General features: G+C 43.2%; 1 protein-coding gene across 1 annotated transcript in view; it reads right to left on the bottom strand.

The window, feature by feature from the left end:
* SEPTIN9 (septin 9) overlaps positions 1–24,668 on the bottom strand; it is a 205,117-nt gene that overhangs the window by 179,824 nt on the left and 625 nt on the right. The window lies entirely within an intron of this gene.

Consider the following 24,668-nt stretch of genomic DNA (forward strand, 5'->3'; position numbering starts at 1 on the left):
AGTAGAAGGATTGGTGGAAACAGAACTATGTTTTTCTGTAGATATTAACATCAACAAGCAGTTTGGATGCTCTTACACTAATTGCTTCCTATACATGGAGCAGGAAAAAGAATGGACTCTATTAGGGATGAGAAAAAAAGTAAAGGAAAGAAAAGAGTAAAGTTGGGGTTTCTAATTGTCTCAAATGATCAGGCTCCAGAAGCCAGATGCAACCATCTACGAAGAGTCTGGAAGGCAGTCTGGGGATCCCTTCTGTTTTGTGGAGAGACTGGCTCTGCAAATGCTCTATCCCAAACTAGGGTGGAATCTACCCACCGATTAAAAATGCTGAGAAAATGCTTTTTTAAAAAACGTTTTAAAAAATACATTGACTTTTGCATAGCTCACTGTCACCATCTAGTGCCACATTTGTGTATTAAACTTTACAACACATTTAAAACGTTTTATTTGCAGCTGTATAGCTGAGTCCCAGGACTGCCTATTACAACCTATTTGCCAGCTACCTTAAGCCATTAAGCCACCACTTGATCTCTCCCACAGGACCCAAAGAGGCAGAGAAGGATCAAGAGTTCACCTAAAGGCAGGTTAGCCATTATACAACCATTTTTCTCACTTGTGGAAATAACACATGGCCCTAGGCAGATTGTCACTGTTATCAACCCAAACTACTTGCATGCCACCCATGGCAGCTTTGCATATCATTCAGGAGCAGAATGCTAGATGAAAACCCATGTATCTCATGGAAATGCTCACTTGGAAACAGGTTTAACCCCAAATTGTGAAGCATCCCTTGGCTCAAAAGAGGGCTGTCTGCTACCCAACCCTTAAATACTTGCTTTCATCACCAATAGTGTACAGTGGTACCTCGGGTTAAGAACTTAATTCGTTCCGGAGGTCCGTTCTTAACCTGAAGCACCACTTTAGCTAATGGGGCCTCCCGCTGCCGTTGTGCCGCCGCTGCGCAATTTCTATTCTCATCCTGAAGCAAAGTTCTTTACCCAAGGTACTATTTCTGGGTTAGTGGAGTCTGTAACCTGAAGCGTATGTAACCCGAGGTACCACTGTAATATCTTGCTTTTCTGATCTGATGCTACACTTCATCCTAAAAACATGATAAGAACATAGGAACCTTATACAGAGTCAAACCATTGGGTCCATTCCGTTTCAGTATTGTCTACAATGACTGGCAGTGGCTCCCCAGGATTTCAGATAGGGAGTTTTTTCCAGCTCTACCTAAAGATGCCAGGCATTGAACCTGGGAACTTCTGCATGCAAGGAAGATGCTCTCCCACTGAGCTACATCCTTTCCTAAGCCTTTATTCCCCAACACCACATGTTTTGGCCTTGGGTATTATCAACATAAAAAGAACCTTCAATAATATATATATGTTTTTCAAAAAAAACCACACGTACAGTATATGTGTATGAAAATATGGGAAAGCTCTTGATTTTGCCCTTCCCAAAGAACAGTACCACAGAATGAGGAGAGCAGTGGAGGGAGAGGAGGAAGGAAAGCACTTTTTTGCCAACTATTTAGTCTCTCCAGATTAAATTTTTTTAACAGGGTAACAAATTAAAATCAGGAAAGGCACATGTTACTTTGATTCCCAGAAGGGAGGAAAACTGAATCCAGTTTGGTGGAAAATGTTTTAGATCAGACAGCTGCATCATCTAAGAACAAAAACCAGTCCTGCTCCTACCCACTCAGCCTTTCCTCCTCAACTTCACCAAAACTGTCTCAAGTCACCCCTTTCTTAACATCTTGCAAATCAAAACCAGACAAGAGCTTACATTTGGAAACAAACACCTTGGCTTATATGGAAAGGGATGAAGGATACTTTCTTGGGGAGTATCAGCCTCCAGAAAATCCAAGCATCTTGCTAAATTATACTGAAAAGCCTCGATGGGCCTTCTGAGCTCATCAAGAGTTGTTATCTTTTTCCTAGTCTTGAAGTATGTGAGAAAAGCTAGGGAGATCTACCACCACCCTCAGATGATTTTGTCTCTTTCCCCCCTCTGCTTTAATTATGAACCTAAAGTGGCTATAAGGGCTGAGAGACAGGAGTGCAGTCAGGACCAAAGTCCTTTCTTGTGTAAGCATTTCAAGTGTGCCATATTATGTTTAAAATGCATTGCACCACACGAGTTGTCCCATTTGCATGCAATGTTAGCACATCCAGTGCACCCACCTCAGCAACTGGTCATGCAAATTCTATAAGCAAGTGGGCCATCCCATGTGGTCAGTTCATTCATACATCATATAGCACATGATGAACCCTTATGTGGGCAACCACTTTACCAGTGACTGAAAACCCTGTTGATTTCAGTCGTAAGCTTGAATGGTGGACCCTTCCACACAGGAACTTTCTGCACTTCTTAGTGTTTTTGTGTGGAAAATAAATTCTTGTGCCCGCCCCCCCAAATTAGAAGGTATGAAGGTCGCTTGGGATCCCATGCACCAACACTGCTCCTTCCTTGGGCAGATTGCATTGCCCACCCACAGCTCATGACCCCCACTCTCAAGGCAGCAATGTGGGTGTCCAATGCTGTTGTTTACTTATGGAAATCAGTTGTGCTGTCGCAGTGCAATTGAGCCTGGTACTGAGGGGCAGGGACCCTCTTCTCATGGATCTTGGGGAACTGCAGTGCTATCAGGACCAAGCCACATGTGGTATTAATCGTGTGAACTGAGTTAATGGAGTGAATTCACATTTCTGTTGTATAAAAAGCAGCCAAAGGAAAAACAACTTGAGCAGCTTAGGAGGAGGTTGGGGGGGGGATTATGAATCGGTGGAGACCTCCCTTGAAATTAGTGCTGCTGCGCCAGAGTTTGCATTCCACTTTTTTTTTTCATTTTGGCATTTCAATGGAAGGTTAGGCAAAAGATTGGGTTAACCATCAGGACAGCAAAATCTCAGGATTTTCAGGTGGGGATAAGATTACCTTTAAACAATTTCACTACCACTTCAAGTTGAGGCCAGGCTTCCCCCAGCAGCATCATTCCCTTCTAATTTGGGGCTACCGAATTTTCTAGCGGGCATCTTGCCCTTGAAGGTAGTAACACAAAACTCTCCTTTAGGGTGTCTCTCTCAGTTTACATTACAAAGGACTTGAACCAAACAAGCTATGTGATGTATGCTGTTTACGACCACGGATTTGCTTAGTTGCATGACTCAGTCTTGAAGTAGCATTCATTGCAATAAAATATAAAACCTCCTTCTGCAAATGGGAAGTATCCCGGATAGGCTATCATTATTTACAGAAGATAGCCGTCATTTAAAACAAGGTGTGGGGGGGGAACCCTCTTGGTCTATTATTCCCCTCAGGTGTTACCACATCTTCCCCTTTTCTAACCCCACAATTTTGGCCCAAGCAAAATGTTATAAAAGATCCTGTGCTCTTTTAATATGCAAGTAAATTTGCTAAGGGTCTCATGCATCCAGAGGAGATACCATAAATCACACAAACTTGTCTTATGTACCCTCTATCTTGGCTTCCCAGCATTTGCTATTAAATATGGGAAGTCTGGACCACTTCCTGAACTTGGTGACTAGATGCTTTGAGGCTCACTGGTTGCCCTAAGAGCAGCCAATATATAGAACGAGTGACAGATCAGTGCATTGAGAGACTCAAGGCTGAGAATGAGGATTTATTGTGTAAGGAACTTTAACTATTGTTACTGGAAATGAAAGGGAACTGGGTTCCTGAAGCTCTTCTACTATTAAGGTTTGAATGTTCTACAGCACTGCTATCCAAACTTCCAACAGCTGAGGCAAAGGGGAAAACCCAACTACACACTAGCACGATCAATCTGTCAACATAAGCATTTCTGCTTGACGGACAGAATGATAAACCCTCTCCTCCTTCTGCATGCTATTCTGGGAGATTCTCCAGACACCACTGCCCCAGCCAATGGTTGGGTGTAAGAGGGAGGAGTCCTGTGCTAGTAGGACTTGCTGAACTTACCCACACTAGTTCAACTATTTAGTTCAGACCTGCCTTTCCCCCCTGAACGAAAGCATCCAAAATGGCTTCCTTTTAGGCACTGAAAGAGTAAGAACAGAATGTCCTTAGAGGAGTCCCACCCACCCCATGTTTCTTTGTGGGTCATTGATATGAACAGTCACCTCAGTTGAAGAGAGACATATCCAGAATATGGACTCATGCAGAAATGCAGTTGGCAACCTCCTAGAAAGGTGGAAAACTCTGCTGCAACTCTACACACAGGGAATGTTCCAATGATTGCCTGACACTCCACCACAGTTACGTTTAGTCTGGAGAAGTGAAAAATGATGGTGTCATTCTTTTAATACCCAAAGGGTCATGAGATGAGGCAAATACTTGTCTTCCGCTGCGGCAGAGGGTAGAACTAGAACTAATGTGCACATGTTAAGTGTGATCAGAGTGTATTGATGGTAAGAGCAGTTCAACAATTGCCTGGAGGGCTAGTGAGGTGTACCTGGCTTAGAGGTCTTCAGGCAAAAGCTGGACAACCATCTGTCAGGGGATGCACTAACTCTGGATTGCCTCCACTGAGCCCCAGGGAGTTGGACTAGATTGCCTATAGGGCCCACATCCAATTTACCCACAGTAAAGGCAGATTCCATGTTCTGGCCTTGCTCCCTTCCACCCCATGAAGAGTCGAAGCAGGCAACTTTTTCTTATGGGAGAGTGTTTTGGACTCAGAAGAATGTTTCATTATGTCATTCCTTTCTCTCAGTTTTGAGAGTCACTGGTAGACACTCTTCAGCCACTTTGATGCTTGCAGTCCAGTCCCAAGTCTGTATGCTCATTGAGACTTCCTTTGTAACAAGTCTGCTTACAGTTACAGCCCTTGGTCTTGTCTGTGTAAATACAACAAGTAGTGCAAATGTCCTCCCACCAGCCAGAAAACCACAGTGAGTGTTGTAAAACTGGTTTGCCTAAATGTTGTGGTCATTGTAATTGCACAGGGTAAGCTACACACAGACATATCTTTAGAATTAACGTTACTTTTTGTGATTACATGAACATCAGTAGCAGACAGCATGGTGGGACAGTGGCGGTATTATTATTATTATTATTATTATTATTAGAATTTATATCCTCCCCTTCCTCCCCTCCCAGGGTGGCAATCAGATACACAGCCATCAACAAAAACATTTAGTAAAATCAGTCTAAGAACAAGTACAATTAAAAACATCAAAAAGTAAAAACATCAAAAACACAATGAGATCAAACAGGAGGCTTTTAATTTTCTCTTCAGTCCCTTTCTTATTTCTTTGTTATTCGTTATTTGCTATTGTCTCTAGTTTACTATTTATTATTTACTCTACTGACTATTGCCCGACCTCCAGTCAGTCACTTCTGCTATACTGAAAGGTAGAAAGGGAGGGGCTATGTGGCAGTGAGGTTGGCATGGTGCAAACACACCAACGGAAGCACCAGATTGGTTCTGCTGGTGCATGTTCACCATGCCAACCTCACTAACACTTCACCCCCTCTTCTTCCTCCCATGAAGCAGCAGCAAGGTTACTGACTGGAGGTCAGGTGAGTGTCACCGTCCTACCACACCACCTTATACTGATGAGTATGTTCCTGGAAGCCACTCCAGTGCCTTTGTTAGGGAGTTGCAATCCTGTAGCCACTTTACTTGGCCGTGGGCCCAGTTGAACTCAATGGAATTCACTTCTAAGTAGGCGTGCCTAGGATTACGCTGTAAATCATCCTTGGGGAAAGGGTTAATATATTACTTTCTCCCAGAAGAGTTGCATTCCAAGGGCCAGGGTGTGTCTCAGCCATACCAGTGTGTCTTTTATCAGAGGCAGCAACATGTATTAATCCTTCTCTTAAGACATGAGTGAGTTATACGTGGCATGGAAAAGAGCCCTGAGGCAAGGATTTTTGTTTTGTTTTGCTTTCCAGTTCCTATCATGGAAAGAGTACAGTTCTGGCCTTTCCCGCCACCAGGCAACTGGATTTACAAAGATATTATTTCCTTTGTTTAGTTTTTCGGTTTCTGGCCTGAGCCAAGCTCATAGGGGTCTTGCCATGCTCTCCTTTACTTCTCGTGCCCTCCACCGCATAGCTTATTATAATCACAGGCCTCCCTGAATAAAATCACAAGAGTGGACAATCCTCCACTGCCGAGATATACAGCTTTGGGTGCAGCCATAGCAAGATGTGGCAGCATATTGCAATTCCACTTAACTGCAACTTTCATTTCTTTATACCATTTTTCTAAGCCAAATAACCAGTCTGAGGGGAAAATGCACAAAGTAGCCTATTTATTGAAGCAACCTTTTAAAATTTAATCCCTTGGCAGGTGTTTAATGTTCACCGGAGACAGAGCTCCTCAATGCAAATGGAACAGTGGGATGCAACATTCCAGATTCTGCTCATAGACTGTAAGTCAGATGTTCTAAGTCATGGGGAACCAACATGATGTACTTCAGATGTTGCTGGACTACAGCATCTATCGTCCCTGACCTTTGACCACCTTTCTGAGGCCAATGGGAAGTTGCTGGTACACACCATGGTGGCCACCCCGATCTGTGTGATACCAGTAGTTAGAAGCAGTAAAGAGCACCAAAAAGACAAAACAAATCACAGAAATATGAGCAAGCCACAACTTTGTACTCATATTTGCTATGTTTTTGTTCTAGGACTAAACACTTTTGATTATAAAATATCATGCATGGAGGGCATCTGAACATCTTAGAGAGCCTGCTATGTACTCCACAGATCTCTAACTAAAAAGGTAAGAACATAAAGCAAGCCCTGATGGGTCAGCTGAAGGCCCATCTAGTCCAGCATCGTGTTCTCACAGTCACAAAGCAGAAGCCCACGAGAAGCTGACAAGGAGTGTTCATCTCCCTCTTTCATTCCCACAGTCCATAAGTGGTAATGGTTTCAATGTGCTCTGTCTGGCCTGACCTTCTGCCAACACCTCAAGCAACAGAATACCGCAGACCTAGAAGGATTTTGTACCTATGACAATAACCCTTCAGCTAACAGAGAGTGTGTGGAAATGGCTTCAGACCCAACCCCAAGCATAGGGGCATGGAAACATTGTGGTGTAATCAACTGTGGTAAGTATTGTGCCTGGAAAGTGCAAAAGGTAAGTGTGGATGAGCACTTTGAGAGAATTAAACAACACACATGGGCAAAACCAGTCATACAGGTCATACCAACTTGATTGGATCTCCACTGGAAGGAAGGATGTCGGGTGAATGGATAGAAAAGACCTGTGTGGTTGGCTCCAACTGGTGTTTAGATGAAGGGAGCCCTTCATGGATTAGTTTTGCTCAACCCCATCAGGTCAAAGTAGCAAACAACCACCCCTTTATTTCCTCTCCTCTTTCTCTAATATTCTTTGCCTCAGCTCTTTTGCATAAGTCATGTAGAACAATTGCATTGCAAGCTCCTTGTTGCGTTATGTACTTTCTGCTTTTGTGGGCCGCATGCAGCACTCAAGACTGAGTTAGTTGCTTAAGGGGTAGGTGGTCCTGCTTTTGAACTGGGCATTGGAAAGGGTAACTTCCTGGGTCCCTTCTGACACCACCAGGCATTTTGTGGTCTTCTCAGACCCAGATAGGCAGCAATGAGAAGGCAACAGAGGAGAGGTGCTTCCTCCACTGCTGCCTGGGTGGCAGCCTAAGTCTTCCTTCTGTTTACAGAGATAATATGATTCCCATGAGCTGTCAGTCCTGGGCAGTTTCCCAGCACTAAAGTTATGCCAAAGCCATCCTACCCTACATTCATCTGTCCATTAATCCTCCCTGCCTTGACTTGCAACTCACAGAGGGTTTCCCCCCTCTTTCTGTAATTCATGCAGTTGCTGTACATGTCCAGGCACTTGCAACTCAAGTCCTCAAGCCATTCAGTTCCTGAGGGGGTTTGAGGCAACTTGTACTCATTTCCTTTGTTCACCTTGTCAAATGAAAATAGATGAAATCTTTTCCCCAGCGCCTTTGATCACCCCAGAGATAACAGCCTGTGGAAGAAACCTGCTACCCACCTGGTTCTGAAAATTTTGCTAATGTGATATTAGAAAAGCAAATTCCTACTACAGCTGTGACAATGGCTTCAGGTAATGAGGCCTCCAGTCCGAATCAACAAATCTGCGTAGTGAGTATGTGACAAGATTCAGGTTCCCCTTTGCTGTTACCAAAGGCAGCCACTACCCAGGTTTTGTCTCCTGTGAGCCCTTGATAACTTCATCCACATAATTGTGTTCCTCTCCAGTGATGGTCTGGCAGACCATGAATGGACTTCATGCTGATGTCACTAGCAACAGTTTGACTAGCAACTTTTTTCTATAATGACTTAATCAGGCATTAATCAGGATTCTGCCAGCCATAGCTTCCTTCCAAATGAGAATTTGAAACAATGGTTTGAACAGGTTTTCCAGTTACAGTTTTTAGGCAAACTATGGGTGGCAGTGACCACATATTACTAATCCTGAAGTAAGGGCCGGCCCACCCATGAAGCAAAGTGAAGCAGCCACCTCAGGTGGTGAAAACCCACAGGGCAGGTAGCCTTACCTGCCCCTGCTGTGGCTTATGGCAAGTTCTCATGGAGTTCCATGAGATCTTGCATGATTTCTACGAGACTTTGGTGGGGGCAGAGTACCTTCCTGGTTTGCCTCAGGTGGTAAAATGAGATGGGCCACCCTATTTTCAAGGGGGGGGAAAGGAAATTAAGGTTATTTACCAGAGCTGGCAAGAATTTCTGGTGTGTGCTACAACATTGCCCTGCCCCCTCTCAATTTCCTTGGTTTTCAGTCCAAACAAAAATCCCATTCTCCATAGGAATCCTGTTCTCCAGTACAGTACTTCTGACTTAGAGGTATCTTATATTTTCACAGCATCAAGCTGGTTTGGACACAGACACATTGATGCTCAGACTAAAGACTTACCAATAGTTGCTTTTTTGAGAGAGAGAGAGAGAGAGAGAGAGAGAGAGAGAGAGAGAGAGAGAAACTAAGTTTGTACATTGTTGCCTATAGTAATCACATTTGTGGTTAATTGAGGCCTACAATTTTTTTTTGAAGTGCTACAAAAACTTGCCATGTTTGAATAGAAATGATAGCAGAACAGACCCTCCTGTTTCAGTTCCCTGAAAAAAAAATTATATACAACTTAAGCAGAAGACTATAGAAATTCTGGTATTCAGGCATGGCTCCAAGAGACCCCACACACTCAGTGTTGACATACTAGCTAAGGTAATCCAAAATGACACTTTCCATTGTCCTCAAACTTTTATCAGTCATGGTTTAAATAATCTTTTTTATCATTCCCCCCTCTCAGATATCATGTGCATATCTGCTAGTTAAACTATTTGGCAACTTAGAGCAGGCATCCCCAAACTCTGCTCTCCAGATGTTTTGGGACTACAATTCCCATCATCCCTGACCACTGGTCCTGTTAGCTAGGGATGATGGGAGCTGTAGTCCCAAAACATCTGGAGGGCCAAGTTTGGGGATGCCTGACCTAGAGTGTGAGTATTTGGGGAGTATTCTACCACATCTATTTCTTATTAAATTTACTAGAACAGAGTCACACTAATCTGTCTAAGCTGATTTTAAGGCCATCTAAGCTGGCGGCCATCACCATGTGTTCTGGTAGCAAATTCCATAGTTTATCTAGGCGCTGTGTGAAGAAGTACTTTCTTTTTTCTGTGTCCTCTATCTCCCACCATTCTGTTTAATTTGATAACTTCTCGATATTATAAAAGTGGGGAGAGGAACTGTTTGAGAGAGATCTCTTTGCAATAAGGGGTAGAAGCAATAATATTAACAGTAAACATAATCAAGGGACGCGGGTGGTGCTGTGGGTTAAACCACAGAGCCTAGGACTTGCCAATCAGAAGGTCGGCGGTTCGAATCCCCGCGATGGGGTGAGCTCCCGTTGCTCAGTCCCTGCTCCTGCCAACCTAGCAGTTCGAAAGCACGTCAAAGTGCAAGTAGATAAATAGGTACCGCTCTGGTGGGAAGGTAAATGGTGTTCCCGTGCGCTGCTCTGGTTCACCAGAAGCGGCTTTGTCATGCTGGTCACATGACCTGGAAGCTGTACGTCGGCTCCCTTGGCCAATAAAGCGAAATGAGCGCCGCAACCCCAGAGTCCGTCACGACTGGACCTAATGGTCAGGGGTCCCTTTACCTTTTAAATATAATCAAGACGCATTTGCAAGAGCTGAGATGCTGAGTCAGACTCAGAAACTGAAATGGTCCTGATCAGCATTAAAGCATGCAACAGGTCAGCTTCAAGTAATGACATGCTGCCAACCATGCCTACATGTTCACCCATGGAGTGGGATCTTTACCAGGAAATTAATCATTGAATGACTGAATAGGAAAGACCACCCACATGAAGACATTCCAAGCAGCAGCATTTCCCAATGATAAAAGTCCCTGGCAGCTTTAAGTAGCTTAAAAGTTGGCAGCCTTAAATAGCTGGGATACAGTCAGTGTTACACAGCTGGATTACCTCAGTCATCGTAGCATCTTTCTCATCTATGCATGGTGTGCTATACTTAAATTATGCATGTTTATTATGAACAGCTGCCTGTTCATAATAAGGAAGATGAAGGAGGTTACCATGGTGGTTTCTGTGTAAGGCAGGGGGAGGGGTTGCACAAAAGAAGGGAAGATGGTGGCATGGACATAAGGGTGAAGGTGAAAATAAGGTGGAAAGCAAGGCTGCGAAACAGAATTGAGAAGTGGTTTCAATAATAGGGATGGGAAGGTGAAAAGTGAGCTTCCCTAAATGGTGTGGAAAGGGGAAGCTGTAGGAGGTTAATGTGGGGGGAATGGCAAGGGGTTGGCAAGCGGAGCACAATTCCTAGTACATGCATATATTTATGTCCCCAGAAGGTGGAACTACCTCTGCACCAAGGTGTATTCCCCACCCCCAAAGCTGCAACCCTTTAAGTAGGTTTTTAAAACACATTTCTCCAGGTCAACCTTCACATTGTTAAGAGAACTATTTTAAGATGGATAGTTTCTTTTGTCTGTAGGAATTTTATAGTGTTGTTTTATTTGTTTTAACTAGCCTAGGTTTCTAAATGGCTGTTAGCTCTTTGCGTTGTGTTTTCATGCTTTGTAAGCTACCTTGAGGGGGCTATGCCCAAAAAGCAGCCTATAAACAATTTTATATCAATACGCACAATTCCACACTTGATGCATCAGTGCCCTGAAGTGCTGCCCTCACTATCACACACAGCCCCTCCAGACATCCTTCTTATTGTACATTCATGATGATTTATGCTCATGATGGCCTCCAAAAGTTTGGGGTGGACATACTGCTTCGTTTCCAACTGGTGCATGTCCTGTAACTTCCTGCTGAAATCCTGTACTTTTTCATACCACAAACATTCCAGTTTGTGCACATTTGTTGTGGTATTATGCAAGTGTGCCCCTCCAGATGGCAATTATGCAGTCCCACTGCAGAAGCATCACAGGACAACCAACGAAGTGGAATGATGTGCAGATAGCTCTCCACTAATGCACTATTACTGCATCAAGGACATGTTGCAGCATACACCCACAATGAAAACATCAATCTGGAGGTACCCTTCAAGTGAGAACCGGTAGAGGATAAGGACGTAGTTTTAAATGGTAGTGGCACATTGGGGAGCGGGGAAGATTTGATGGCAGCTTAATTCAAATACTCAGATCTGTGCCGCTATCATATCTAGCTTTTCCCTAAGAGAACTAGTAACAGAGGTTCTTTCCCCAACAATAATGGTCATGTTTACACACAACAATTTTCTGCTTCTTCTTTTTTAGCGCCTCTGCTGCTGTAGGGCTGATGCACAATTTAATATCGGTGGCTTGGTGCTTAAATTGCTGGCGAACTACCCAGCTGAAGCGCTGAGCAGCATCTCAGGGGAGAACATCAGTACAAGCGCACTCTGCTGCAGAGGGTCACTGGTGTTGAGAGAGTAATTGCTTCTGCTCTCCTAGCCAGAGATGTTGTGCTGAGAGCTCTTTTCAGAGCTCAGCGGACTCCCTATCCTCAAAGCAAGACAATAAGTGAAGAAAGAGTTTGTTTACTTTCATCCCAATGTAACTTGTAAAACAAAGTGGAAATAGTTCAGTAACTATGGCTGTGTGCACACAACATTTTATTTTAGGATCAGTTGAGACAGAGTACTTGTTTCCCCCCCCCCATGTAATCCACACACAAGCTAGATCTATTATACTCCCCCCCCCCATAAAGCACTTCTTCAGAATATGGTTTCAATCCAAAAATAAAAATTCATTACATATTGATTCTGCATTACACTGCAGTGTGTCCAACAGGAAAATTGGCTTTCAGGTGGAAAAGTCAAAGTTAGAAACGGAATTGTTAGAACCCAATACCAAGAATTTGTCTAGAATGTACAACTTGCTGCTGAAATGGAATACACAGGATGAAACGGTTAAATCAGCTATTATTAAATGGGCACAGGACATTGGTCATGACATTATGTTTGCTGACTGGGAACAGTTATGGACCACCGGTATAAAATTTACGGCATGTAATGCCTTAAGAGAGAATATTATGAAAATGATTTATAGGTGGTACATGACCCCAGTCAAGCTTGCAAAAATTTACCATTTGCCCAATAATAAATGTTGGAAATGTAATGAAACCGAAGGAACTTTCTATCACCTTTGGTGGACGTGCCCAAGGATTAAGGCCTTCTGGGAAACGATATATAATGAAATTAAGAAGGTGCTTAAGTGTACCTTTCATAAAAAACCAGAGGCTTTTCTCCTGGGCATAGTGGGCCAATTGGTGTCAAAGAAAGATAGGACGTTCTTTATGTATGCTACAACAGCAGCAAGAGTGTTACTAGCAAAGTATTGGAAGACACAAGAACTACCCACACTGGAAGAGTGGCAGACGAAGGTGATTGACTACATGGGATTAGCAGAGATGACGAGCAGAATCCGTGACCAAGGGAAAGAGACGGCGGAGGAAGATTGGAAGAAATTTAAACTTTATCTTAAAAATTCTTGTAAAATCATTGAGTGTTAAAATGTCTTGGGTAAAGCATAGCAGATTTGCAGCGATAAAGGATTGGATATGAGGAAAGAAAAGGGTTAAAGAAAGGAATTAATAAGTAACTAAGACCAGGGGTTGCTGAAAAAATTTAAAATAAGGATGCAGAAAAGGGAGGCATGGGGAAGTCGTTGAAATTGGGTTTATGAAAAAAATTTATGAAATTATACATGTTTATATGTTTGTTTGTTAGTGTTTGTTGTTTGTATTGTCTTATATTATATGTTAAAAAACTAATAAAAATTTTATAAAAAAAAATACACTGCAGTGTGTCCAAATGAAGGTGATACCAGCAGAGGGGGTGTAGCCACACCAGCCCAAGGTGTACACCATGATCACAATCACCACTTCTTCATTCACCTGGGTCATGTGCAGGGCGGAAAGATGTGGATAACCTAACCAAAGAGTCCTCCTGACTCCCTCGCAAAGCCTAGTAAGCACTTGTCCAGTTTGGGGGAGGAGGTGGGAGGGCTCTAGGGCCATGCCAGAGCCTTACGCCTCCTTCCCAAAGCCATTGCTTCCCTTACCCTGCTCACTGTTAACAATCAATCCTGTTTGATCTATGGAAAATGTTTCTCACAAACACTTGTATGCATGTAGGGACAACCATTTGAATGGCAATGCCCATCAACTTTGGTGGGTGACCCCCTCAAATATTTTATGGGGGTGAGCAAAGGGTCCTCAGCCCCTAGGAATTGGCTCCTATGTACCTGATTCAGTGTAACATGTGATGAACCATATTGTGAAATGCACTTCAGAACTGCACCTTCACAGGTTCAAATCACAGCTCAAGTAGAGCTCTAGTGAGGGCACAGCTTGCTAAGAGTGGGCAAAACGTAGACTGCAAGAGAAAGGGGCATGTTTGTCATTCGTTTTGCTGCCAGACAATCGCTCAGTATTTCTGAGCTAGTCATGGAAAGGTCTTTGCAGTCTCACTAGCTTATATCATGTGCCAAGTTTTGCTGGGTTCATAAAGGACAAAAAGCACTGAGCTGGGCAGAAGGAAGGAACAATTTTCTGAGCAAGGGATTAGTCATCTCTTCAGACATAAAAACGGCACGGCTTTCCGGTTTCCATTTTACTTGCAAGCATATACCAGAGATGTGGCGTGCTTTACAAAGCTGCAAGTGAAATTAAAAGCTTTTATACATATGTATACACTTGTTTGAAAAAGAATCAAAATTCTAATTGTCCCTCTTTGAGAATCATTAACAACTTGGGCTTCCTTTAATTAATTTTGACAGTCTTATGCCGCTGTTTAAATTTGCTTTGGCAACTCTGAATAAAAATTCAGATAGATACCCTGCAGCTATGGCTACAGCGCATCTGAAATGCTGGGCCATATCTGCAGCAATATCAAATATAAAAAGGGGTGCAAATGGCAGCCCTCAGGCCAATTTATACCTAGATGGGATGAAATGCATGAACTCTCATGTTCCATCATCTTATGTATGCCATAATGAGTTGTTCCACCTTGCCTCTTAATTTTTGAAGAGGAAGGCTCACGGAGAAATTATGCAGGTAAAGGACCATAGTTCGGTGGCAGAGCAACGCATGCTCTGTGTGCCAGAGATCCCATGCTCAGTCCCCAGCATCTGAAGGTCAGGCTGAGATTGACCCCTTCCTGAAACCCTGGGGAGCCCCTGCCAATCAGTGTTGACAATACAGGTCAGTGGTCTGACTTGGTGCAAGGTAGCTTCCTACATATGCATACAAGCCATTTCACATTTTACGCTAAAGGTATAAGGGGTGTGCATCCTGAATAGATCATGATGTGTGCTCTTGATGTTTATCAGGGCAATTAAATGTGATCACATTTTCAATCCCACTTGTGCCTACAAAAGCTTTGGGGCAGTCCTACTGCTTCTTTCTCAATAGGTGCATGTCCCATAGTTTCCTGCTAAAATCCTGTCAAGTGTTTATTTCCCCCCCCACCCCCACTTCTGTTGTGCTATAGCAACAGAATCCCCATCCAACGATCCAATAGCATTGGGGAGATGTTGCAGAACCACTAATAAAGCAGAATGATGTCTGGATAGTTCAACATAATTGCACCACTAATGCACTATTTTTGCATCGATTATATGCTGCAGAATGCACCCATTTAAAAAGAAGATGTGGAGGGGCCCATAGTGGGAGTCCTGTTTTCCTCACATTGTGTACAGATTGCCCATTCTGATAAGTGCTTGAACAGGCTCTCAGTCTCTGCAGAGCTCATTACACCACTGCACTGCCACCAGTTATCAGGGAAAGTGCTGTTCAATGCCTGGTACTGATCACTGCAATCCCACCCTTGTGTCTGCACCAAGCCACCAGCCCTGTGAGGTTCCAAAGAGATAAGGAAGGAAAAGGAAGGAAGTGTGAACACAGCACACAATTCCTTGCCCACTGAATATCCCCTGGTGTGCCTTAGCCCTGGGGACAGGAGTGCCAGCTTAGCCCCACAACCATGGGTGCCCGGGGCTGTGGGTGCCATGCAGAGTACATGGCCCTGACACTGAAATCTGTGGATGCCCAGCCCCTTCATGGGGAATTTTGTGGGTGCTCAGGCACCCAAGGCCCCAGGGAGTTGGCACCTATGCCTGAGGAGATGTTGCCAGCACTGGGCACAACTGGTCTCTCCTTTCAAGAAAGCATTACCAATACAGTTTATGTCTACTTCAGGTATTCATATAGACCATGCTGCCCTCGCCCCACCCCATCCCAATTATTGCATAATTGGCAATCCTTGCTACATTCAGTTCATGGTCGCTGCATAGCACTCTACCAGCCAACTTTCTTTAACAAAGGCCTACAAATATATCCTTATTCCTACATGCCACTGTCATATTTCTAGGTGCCCAGAAGAATTTTTAGTAGTCTTGCTCAAGGCGTCTGATCTATCTTAGGTAGATAATAAATATCCATATGCAGCTGCATGTAGGCTTTCTCCTGCAGATAAATGATTTAACAAAAGCAAAAGCTTTGTGGAAAAGCCAGATCCTTGCTGGCAGGGCTAATGGTGGAGGTTTGAGCAATCCTGATGATAAATCCCAGGAATACTTCCTCTTCTGATGTTATAAAGTGGAGGGGGAAATCATGGTATGATGAACTATCGAGCATATAAGTGTTACAGGAATTTAAACAAGACTAATCTCAGTAAAAGATTAAGCCAGTGAAATGATGACACACGAAAAGTCAAACACAATCTATATGAAGAAATTATATGGCCCTGTATTCTTCTTCCTTGGAGATCACTCGTAGCCGAGTAAGATGATCTTCCATAAACACAGGTTTAACAATGAGTCCTTAAGTGACTGTACAGTCCAATTCTGGATCCAGTCTGTTTCCTTTTGGGAAGACAGGCAAACTAATGCCCTGTATATGAACATGCAAAATAGAAGGATGGCAAACTCAAAAATCCTATCTAGTGAAAAGATCCTGCAGCAAAGAAGGAAAAATGGTGGAAGGGGAAATGGTGACATGTATAAAGAAAATCATAATAGACTGAAAATCATGTATGTTTGTAGGAGGCACCATTTGTGAATACTGTATTAAAGTAGATGCATACATTAGCAGAAAGCTGTGTGAAGCAGTAACTGAGTTTGTGCTTTCACAATCTGTGCTGGCTGGTTTTGGGTCTCAGCATAATTTGACTCTGCCCCTTGATTGCCACATGTGCATAATATGCATCTCAGCTGCTGGGTACTTGGGGCTTGACAGCAATACTCTCACCCATTGCATGGGCCTTCGTTGCTTAAAAGGGAGACGGGAGCACTGTTTTAGTGATTAGAAGGCGTAGTAACCCCCCCTCTTTTTTTAAGACCATGGTAAGGTATCGATTGGGACGCGGGTGGCGCTGTGGGTAAAACCTCAGCGCCTAGGACTTGCCGATTGCATGGTCGGCGGTTCGGATCCCCGCGGCGGGGTGAGCTCCTGTCGTTCGGTCCCAGCTTCTGCCCACCTAGCAGTTCGAAAGCACCCCTAAGTGCAAGTAGATAAATAGGTACCGCTTTATAGCAGGAAGGTAAATGGCGTTTCCGTGTGCTGCTCTGGTGCCGGTTCACCAGAGCAGATTCATCACGCTGGCCACGTGACCCAGAAGTGTCTGCGGACAGCGCTGGCTCCCAGCCTCTAGAGTGAGATGAGCGCACAACCCTAGAGTCTGTCAAGACTGGCCCGTACGGGCAGGGGTACCTTTACCTTTTTTAAGGTACAGATTAACCCCCTGGCTTCTCTGCACAATGAGTAGCTAAAATGAATAAAGTGCCCTATGTTCTGGCTGTGTATACAAAGCCCCAAATCCTTTTGCTTCAATTTAAAACAAACAAACAAAGAAACCTGTTCATCATGCATCAATAAATGTTGCTAGAGCTAGTATGAAAAATGAAAAAAGAGAAAAAATAGTTGCACCATATGTTCTTAGCATGCACTGCTCCTTAACCATCAAAATCTTGAATGAATGGCAAATTTCCTCTCCCATTCTGAAACAGAGACCCTGAGAAATCCTAGAATTACAAAATGAACACACAAATGCTTGGACAAGAGCTGGAAAATGAGTACTAATCAGTGTCAGTAAATGACAATCAGTGGTATGCAAGGAGAAGCCAACAAAGGTATTGAATAAATAAAGGAGCCCATCTTCTTAAGAGCCAAGGATGTGGTGAAGCAACAAGGGAGGTGGATCCCCACAACTGGAAGGTTTCTGACCCAATGGTAGAGGGTCTTACCCACTGAAAGGTCAGAAGTCAGGAACAGAGCAAGTATGTTGAAACCAGACTGGCTGTTCAGCCACAAGAAAGGAAATGACTCATGTAGGAAGCTGATAGGTGATCCATGTGAATTGGTTAGATTTCATAATCCTAAAGTCTCCAGGCAAACATGACCAAGCACGGTGGCTTTTGTTTACTGGCTGAAAAATGTAACTATGCTATCAACTCATCAAGAGAGGCAGTTACTTGAAACAAGGGCACAGTGTTTTCCACGGCAGAGAATGGGTGCTTTTTAGTGGAGGGATTGGAAGAGAGAGAAGTGATGTGTTGGAAGAGAGAAGAGAGCTGACCTTTAATATGTTGTGGTCAATTCCAGCTGCAAACTCAGGCTGTTCTAGTTCATGTGACTTTACAAAACTAGGCCACAGGAATTTCTTCTTGCTCGCTAAAGGGGAAACATAAAGCTCTTTCTCTGGATAACAGCTAGTGGCCACTCCCAGATTAAAAGAAGCCTTCCCTCAATGCCTTGCCTGCTCTCTTCCTATGATTTCAAGGATAAAGCTTGATTCTTTGAAAGCAAACAGAATCTCGTATGCAGAGGGTGTCTAGACTGGAGCAAGCTAAATTCTGAAAGATAGACGAAAAATGCCCAAGCAACAAATCACAGGTTGGATTTTGCAAGCTGAAGCAAAAATAAATCAGAAGCTGAGCTGAGGTCTGGCAGACTTGCAGAGTTTGTGGCTCAGGTGCCAACCTAATTTTAAACTTCCTTCCCAACAATTAAAATATTTCTGCAAGGTGAGCTTTCATGGCAAGTCCTTGAGGCGGTTTTCATTCACTATATGCTCCTCCCCTGCTGCATCATCCCACACATTTAAATTTCCCAATTTAGAAATGCCTAAATTAGGGAGGATCAATGGTTCTCGGTATTTTCCAAGTGCCAGCATTGTGGAAGAAGAATTGCCCAACACGTCTTGCAAAGGAAGATTGTCACTCTTCCATTGTTCTCCTATGGAATCACATATTAGATCTGATATAGACTGCAGACAATGCATATGGTGAGGCATGGGAGAAAGTCTACGACGACAAATAAAGAAAAGTCTTATCCCTTGCCCTCATACTTAATAAATGTTCTCAGGAGATTTGACAGTCCAATTTTTCTCCTGATGAGTGAAAGGCAGCTCTCAGTAAAAATGTTATTCCATTCGTTCCCTTCAGAGATTGAGTTATTGCCATAATCGGTGAAGATTTTCCCACTGACACAAAAGCTCTTTTAGCAAGGCCTTATAGGCTTGGCCATTGGGTTTATTCTTCATTTGGCCTCAAGGATTAGGTGAAAATTAGTGCTTTCTTTTTTTTATTGCATTTAAGGTACACTAAGCATTCTGCCTCCAACAGCAGTTACCTAGGACTCAAAGCCCAACTAACTTGTTTCTTGAGCTTGACATTATTATTAGAATTTCAATCAACACAATAATCAAGACAGGAAAGTGTATTTTTTATTAGAAACAATAAAATGGGATAAATGTATAACGATTGCTCAACTTCTGGCAATTTAACTGGCCAAGACAGGCTTCTGCAGGCTCCTTGCCAGTGATGAGTAAGATGGCATTGGAACAGTGGTAACACTTTCTTCACCAAGCCATGGACAGTTAGTGTAAAATATAAAATGAACTTCATATCTAAATATTCCTCATTAATCTGAACAGAAGTTTCATTCATCTTTGGCATCTAGCGGCCTACTGTGTTGCAAGGGGCAACTGTTGTGGTTGGCGAGGTCCAGCTGTTCTGATTGACTATTTTTAGTGAGCAAATCCAGCAAGAAAAAACAAGCAGTTGTTAATTTTGCAATCACTTTTTTTTTTGCATCATTTAGCAGTTGTTTCAGATTCCATATCAGTAGCAATTGTTACACAATAATGAACTATGAAGGGATCATTGTCAAACAGTGGGGAGGCAACAGCTGGAGTTCTTCAGGGTATGGCTCCAGAACTGGCTCTGCTTAGTGTTCTTGGTACGCATCCAGATGGCATTGTTGCCCATAGCTGCTTAAGCACTGTAGCGCTAAACCAGAAGTAGGGGAGAAGTTACCTCCAAAGAAAAAAAGAGGTCTCAACTAATGGGGGTGGGGTTAGTTATGCTACAATGTCAGCTTGGAATGTTGCATTTAGCCTGCTGCCATCTAGTGTAGCACAGTCCCTGTGTGGTTTGTGGTTGCCAGGCATGCCAAATATGAATATATGAAACTGCTTTATATGGTGAGTTAGACCTTTGGTCCATCTATCCCAGGATTTACTGTAAGCAGCAAGTGGCTGTCCAAAATCAGCTCCCCGGAATCTTAAGTGGAGATCTTTTTCAACCCTGTTACATTATATGCCTGTGTTGGAGATGCCAGAGACCCTGTACACGCAAAGCCTGTTTTCTACCAATGAGCTACAGACTCTTTGGCTTGATACTTGCAAAGCCCTCCATTTGGAAGTAAAAGGTAAAGGTAAAGGTACCCCTGCCCGTACGGGCCAGTCGTGTCCGACTCTAGGGTTGTGCGCCCATCTCACTTAAGAGGCCAGCGCTGTCCGCAGACACTTCCGGGTCACGTGGCCAGCGTGACGAAGCTGCTCTGGCGAGCCAGCACCAGCGCAGCACACGAAAACGCTGTTTACCTTCCCGCTATAAAGCGGTACCTATTTATCTACTTGCACTTCGAACTGCTAGGTGGGCAGGAGCTGGGACCGAAAGACGGGAGCTCACCCCGCCGCGGGGATTCGAACCGCCGACCATGCAATCGGCAAGTCCTAGGCGCTGAGGTTTTACCCACAGCCTCACCCGCGTCCCTGATCCAATTGGAAGTACCGTTGTTTAAATAACCAAATAATGCACTGAGCAGATTTTCAAGTTGTCACAAAATGTGCATGGGCTATGAGCAATTTTGAGGATGAATTTGGGTTCCACCAATTACACTGATAACCTAAAGGGTTAGATGAATGAAGTTAAGCAAGAATTTTACAGTGCTATGTCTAGCAGAAAAAGCAAACGTCACAAGCAGAGCTTCTGAATAGGTAGTAGAGCTGTTGAGAACCATAGTGGAAATGGATACATGCTAAACGAGATGAAGGAAGGAGCTTACCCAAAATCCTTCATGAGTCAGAATCAGAAGGAAACTTGCCAGCCTTTTATACCATGCTTGGTTTCATTATACCCAGTACAGTGGTACCTCTAGATACGAACTTAATTCGTTCCGGAGGTCCGTTCTTAACCTAAAACTGTTCTTAACTAGAGGCGTGCTTTCGCTAATGGGGCCTCTTGCTGCCACTGCGCCGCCAGCACACGATTTCTGTTCTCATCCTGGGGCAAAGTTCTCAACTCGAGGTAACTCTTCCAGGCTAGCGGAGTTTGTAACCTGAAGCGTTTGTAACCTGAGGCGTTTGTAACTCGAGGTACCACTGTATTTACTGATGCAAAAATTCAGGAAAACAGTGGCCCAATTACAAAACTTGTCATATTTTCAAACGTGCTGATTTTGGAAGACTTTTGTAAGTATCCAAATACCTGGAAAAGCTTTCCTTCACCCACATTATGAAGGTTATGAATCATAATCCTCAATAGACTAGGTTCTTAGGACACTTGTTCTGGTGGCCATCTGTGGTATGTTATTCCTGTACCCTACTCAACAATGATGTGCTCTGTGCTTTGAAAACACTGGCAAGGAATTTACCCATGTCCTTTTAAATACATCCCAGGCCATTTGGCCATGCTGTACACTTCCAAGACCTCTACATAAATCAGACCCAGTTCCCAGTTCCTTGCTTGGCAAAAATCAGATGCGGATTAATGTATCCGGTAGAGTGGAAGTCCTCCTCCATAAAAATCCTGCTACAATTTAGCTGCTGACTACCAAAAAGCATAGTTACGCCTGTCCACTGTAATGCGACCCAGTCTTCAGAGAATCAGAGTTGTGGTTACCACTCCAGGGATTAATGAATAAATACAGCTGATCAGTTTCACAGTAACAGTAATTATTCTTCCTGCAATAACAGGGCTCTATTATTGGTATATGCCAAACCAATCTTTATTTGCCAATCTAATAGATAACCTGGCTTTCAGGTCACATATTACTTTATTATTAGGACTCTCCCAGTTTTTCAGAACTTGCAACATAATTAAACTGGAATACCGTGAGCTCAGACTGTGCAATCATTCAGGAGAATTCCAGTGACTCAGTATCTTTGCAAGAATGAATTCCAAATTCTGTTACTAGAGGATTGTTCACTGCATGGTTCAAAGGCTCAACTGCTCTGAGTTGGTCCCATGTCAGGAAATACATACTAGATCTGATTTATGTACAGGTTTTAGAAGTGGACAGATGGTGCTAGTGTTTTGCAAGCTAGTGGCTACACAGTTTATTTCTGTTTATTCAGAAGAATTTATAAACTGCCCCAACAATCCCTAAGTGGTATACACACAGTCATTTTAAACAATTATTAACATATAAATAAAACCAGCAAAATTTAAGAGCAAGTATACACAACTTGTTTTCATGTCCAGATAATGAATAGCTCTATCAATTCTCAGGTATTGGTTTGCTGACAATCTATAGGACATGTCCAAGATGTACAAATGTGAAAGGCAGAGTGGTGCAGTGGTTACAGGGTTGGACTAGGACCAGGGAGACCCAAGTTCAAATCCCCACTTAGCCATGAAGCTCCAGTGCCACCTTGAACCAGTCAGCATCTGTCAGCTTAGCCTACTTCACAGCAAATGTTAACAGTGGAGGAAAGAGTGATGGCACACTGCATAAAGCTCATCTGAGGAATAGTGGGATACAAATGAAATAATCCTTAATGAAAGTCTCCACATGATTCAGTTGTGATTGCTGCATCTCAGGGGGTTGAAATTGATGACCCTTGGGATACTTTCCAATTCTGCAATCCTATGATTCTATGTGATGGTGGTTCCATTTTGTTGAGTTCACATGTAAATCAATGCAAACTGGCTCTGTCTAGTATAATTGTACATGTATTATGGACTGCAAGCAAGCCAAGATCTGAGTGGTCATAATGAAAAAATAAATAGCAGAGCACCCTGACTAGATGCAGTTGCACCAGAATGCACTCAAATGATGCATGCCCAGAACAGCAACTCACATAGGGGCAAGCTCATTTGAGAGCTAATAGATCTTACTCTTATGTACATGAATGCCTTGTCTCTTAGAAGTTCAAGAAACACAGCACTAGAATTTTAGGAGCCTCTCTCCTCCCCTTCACAGAGCCATTCCTTTCAGGGGAGAGTTACTGTAGTTTCTGGCTCTGCAAATAGTTTGAGATCATAGTACACTCTTTGCCAAAGTGTGTGATAAATCTGTGGCTGTATTACAACATGCTCTCTTCTGCTAACCAGCAGACTTCTGAGCATCCAAAAACACTCAGGAAATGAAGTCTAGTGAGAAAAAAACTATCTACATTGCCTTCTGTCTGTGTCAGCCTGATGAATAATGACCACTAATATAAGTTTCCAACCAACAAAATAAAAATTCCTTGCATTGCTAATAAGCTGGAGAGAAAAACAGGCCATTGATTCATTGGCTACCGGTGTCATAACAACTCAAAACGAAGAGCTCTGCTACCATTTGGGCAAAGATGTTGGCGTTGCCCCTAGCAACCACCTGGGCCTTCAGTCTTGTTTGCTGTAGCCATGTGGGATTTATTTCTAGGAAACTTCATAGGTCACATACAGTTCAGGGCAGCTAACATTGATAGCCTGGACCCTTACTCACAGCTGAAGAGAAATATGAGCACTTTGCTGACCATTGTGGAATTTTGCAAGTACCTTGCTGAGATGAAAAAGATTCCTATTTCCTGTATGGAGACCTAACTTCACTTTAGCCTTTGGTCCAATTTTATTGCTGAACAAACAAGACGTAAAGTCAGCAGGCATCGAGATGTAGAGCTTCTTTCACCTACATTGGCTGTTCTGGACATTCATCTGACCTCTAAGGCCCCATCTGAACTATACATTCAAAACAGTATCATACCACTTTAAACAATCTTTGCTTCCTGCAAAGAATCCTGGGAAGTGTTAAAGGCTCTGAGAATTGTTAGGCAGCCCTATTCTGCAAACTACAGTTCCCAAAAATCTTTGGAGTAAGCCATGACTGTTTAAAGTTGTATGAGGTTACTTGTGGTTCAGTAATTTCCTCAGTACGTATTATATGCAAATGCGTGTAGGTGAACCACAATGGCCTCTCTTTATTTCCACAAACAGGAAGCAAACATGCATTTCACACTCCACAGGTAGCCTCTGACTGGGGTGCAATTTGCAGCAGTAGCAGGTAATGCAATTTTAAGCTGCCCCTCATCTCTGCTTGCCACTGCAAATCACAAACATTGTTTTTCCTTAGGAGGGAGGGAGGCCACCAATGTTCAGTTGCACAATGTGGAGTCAGGCCAAGACACCCTGACATCTGCTCTGGTTCCTTTGTACCTGCCAATTTATATTCTCCCAACTTTTTTTTCTTACGCTTATGCCCGTTGACTCCTTAGCATGCAGGCCATTTTCAGTTTCAAGTAACACATGCTCATTTAAATTAACTTAGCGATTTCCAGTCCCTACATCTCCAGAGTGAGGAGATCTATTTGACAAGCTCCTAGTCCTCAGAGTTGCAGAGAAACTTTAAAACAAGTACACAGTTTACAGGTATACTGAAAGTTTAGGGTTGCTTCTCATGAGTTTGATTCTTGTTCTACAACATATTTTCCCATGTGGTGGAAAACATAATATATAAAGTACCTCATACTGCAACCCATGAAACTGCCCTATAAAACCATGAGAAGTCACAATAGGGATTCTAGAGTTCAAAAGTAAGGGGGGGAGAACTACCATTTTAAAACACTAATTGGTTCACATTCAAACTGTAATCCGGAATAAATTCTGGAGAGATACAGCAGCAGAA

Source organism: Podarcis raffonei, chromosome 2 (assembly GCF_027172205.1).
Source record: "Podarcis raffonei isolate rPodRaf1 chromosome 2, rPodRaf1.pri, whole genome shotgun sequence".
Taxonomy (NCBI): Eukaryota; Metazoa; Chordata; class Lepidosauria; order Squamata; family Lacertidae; genus Podarcis; species Podarcis raffonei.